Below are 2,751 nucleotides of genomic sequence, written 5' to 3' on the forward strand. Positions count from 1 at the left end.
GGGGTGCCTGCTGCCCCTTTTCTCCTGGATGCTTGCCGCTTTGTATGCCGCCTCCCCCTGGCTTCCAGAGCGACAGAAGCGGATCGGAGCCCTTCCTCACTGGGTCCTTGGCACGACTTCTGTAGCAGCCCACGCTTCCTGGGTGGCTCGTCGCCAGGCTGGCATCTTGGCTGCTGGGCTGTGCCAAGATCTGCGTGCAAGCCCTGTGGGTTGGAGAGAGAGTTCCAAGCAGTTGTCAGGACAAAGTGGTGCTAGGTCCCCCAGCCCTCACTCCAACCCCGCCCTCCGCGCGCACACACACACACACACACACACGCACATACACGCGCACACACAAACACGCGCGCGCGCACACACACACACACAAACACAAACACACACACACACACACACACACACACACCCTGAGAATATATTTATGATTTGTGGCTCAGGTTCGATTGTGCTCGACCCACTTTCATTTCTGTCCGTAGTTGTCAATGCCTATTATTTGCAGGGTCCTGTAGATCTGCTAGGAACAGTGGGACAGAGCCCCTAGGACAGTGGTCGGCAAACTGCGGCCCCTTGAGTGTGGCTCTTCCACAAAATACCACGTGCGGGCGCGCACGTACAGTGCGATTGAAACTTCGTGGCCACACTCAAGGGGCCGAAGAGCCGCATGTGGCTCGCGAGCCGCACTTTGCCGACCACTGCCCTAGGATGCTGCTGCAGAGCTGGGCAGAGCTGGGCAGAGCTGGGCAGGAGCGCAGGGGAGGAAGCTCATCTAATTGGGGGACTGAACAAGGCTTCCTGACAGGGCGGGCAGGGTTTGGACACGGAGAGAATAGAATCGGGGGCGATGGGGTGTGTTTGGGGCCCGGGGAATGGTCTCTGTTGGCTGTGAAGGGGAGGAAGTAGCAGTCAGGGCTGCAGAGTTAGGTTGGGGCCATATTAATCAAGGCCCTACGTGCCAAAGCGAGGAGGCTGTGATTAGAGGGAAGGCAGTAGGGAGCCATGGGTGGCTCTGAGAGGGAGGGGCATGGTAGTGGCATGATCAGAGTAAACTGGCAGCGGCACAGGCTGGGTGGGGGCAGGACGGTGCTAATAAGGTCTGGGGAGAGGGATGCCACCCCCCCCCAACATGGATGCACCAGAACTGCACACTGAACCCCTCTCCCCTGCCCCAGGCAGGCTGCATGCATGATTCGTGGGGTACAAGGGGCGGGGAGGGAGCAAAGATGGCCCTGAAATTGGGGTTCCTGGGTGCAATGAATGGCACAGCCATTGGCAGGATCTTGGCAACAGAACTTGTGGAAGGAGGGAGGGAGGGAGCGGGGGACAGAGGGAAGTGGGGAGGGGAGAGAGAGGGGAGAGAGGAGGAGAGAGAGGAGAGCGAGGAGAGAGAGGAGAGAGAGGAGAGAAAGAGTATAATGGGGTCATGATGCAGGGGGTGTGGGGCTGGGCTGCCCTCCCAGCTCTGCGGGGACACACTGTCTTCTGAGACCAGTCCCCAGGCTGGTCACCGAGCTCACAGTCCGGCTTGTGTGCGCCACAGGGACAGCAAGCTGCCCACACACATCAGTGGGTCTGCCCAGTCCCCACCCCTCTGCCAGCCTCCTCTGGACTCTTGCCTACACTTTTTGGGTGCCCTGCCTTGCTTCTCCCCACGGGAGGACGGGGATTCCATTCATTGGCCAACACCTGGAAGGCTCCCTGTTGAGGGGAACTCTGTGGGCATCCCCCCCGCCCCAGCTATCGGTGTCCCGCAGGACAGGAGGGCAGGGCTGGGTCCGGGGCAGCATCGGCAGAGACTCAGAGCCGTTCTCATCACAGGGAGCAGAGGGCGAAGCCTGCGAAAGGGCGGTCTGCGGACCAGCCAGCGTCAGCCTCAGTCCTGGGAGCAGGGGTCCCTGGGAGGGGATCAATGCTTGACTGACAGCCCTTTGAAACGGGCTCCTTCCTCCAGCCCGACTGCCCAGCTGCAGGAGCTCCGGCCACCAGGACTTTGAGGGGCAGAAGCCCCTGCTGCCTGCCGGGTGGACAGGAAATCAGCCCAGAGCTGCAGCGTGAATGGTCTTAGGAATGGAGGAATGTGATGAGAACCAGGGTTGTCACAACAAGCCCATCCCCGGTCCCACCCAGCTCCCCGAGGCTCACCCAGGCTATGCAGGTGGCTCTGGGTGCGATGAGATGAGAAGTGACGGGACAGCCTGTCTCTATGGTTCCAGGAAGAGCAGAACCGAGGGCCGTGGAGGCCCGGCCCCGGCCTCCCAGGGGACCAGGACACGCCAGGCGGGATGAAGGGACACCAGGGTAAAGGGAAGCAGGTGACTGGGCGAGACGGGAGGAGCTCTTCCCTCCCTCAGCCCCCAGCCCTCTCACAGCGGGTCAGCCTGGTCCAGAGCCGGCCTCCCTATCCCACCTGCCCTCCCTGCTCAGGACAAGGGCCCCGCAGGCAGGGTTGGCAAAGGGGAACCTGGGGCCAGGGCCAGTGTGGGGACTGCAGGCACTGAGAGGGCTGGAGGGAGACGTGCGGGACCATCACAGGCCGAGCAGCCCGTCCTCAGCCCTGGCAGTTACATCACCAGCAGACGGCGTGTGAGCACCTTTGGGAGCCTGATGAACTCTCGGGGCCGGGAGTCCATGGAAATTCAATCAGCCGGGCCAGCCTGCTGCCCTCCTCCTCTGGGTGCAGTGAGACAGGTGCAGGGGTGGGTGCTGTGGGGGAGGCGCTGCAGGGGTCCCCAGAGTTAGCAGACATCCCCCCCCCCC

The 2,751-nt window shown here is 62.1% G+C and overlaps 1 protein-coding gene across 3 annotated transcripts in view; it reads left to right on the top strand.

Annotated features, from left to right (window-relative positions):
• DRAXIN (dorsal inhibitory axon guidance protein) overlaps window positions 1-2,751 on the top strand; it is a 36,876-nt gene that overhangs the window by 11,018 nt on the left and 23,107 nt on the right. The window lies entirely within an intron of this gene.

Source organism: Myotis brandtii, unplaced genomic scaffold (genome assembly GCF_000412655.1).
Source record: "Myotis brandtii unplaced genomic scaffold, ASM41265v1 scaffold410, whole genome shotgun sequence".
Classification (NCBI taxonomy): domain Eukaryota; kingdom Metazoa; phylum Chordata; class Mammalia; order Chiroptera; family Vespertilionidae; genus Myotis; species Myotis brandtii.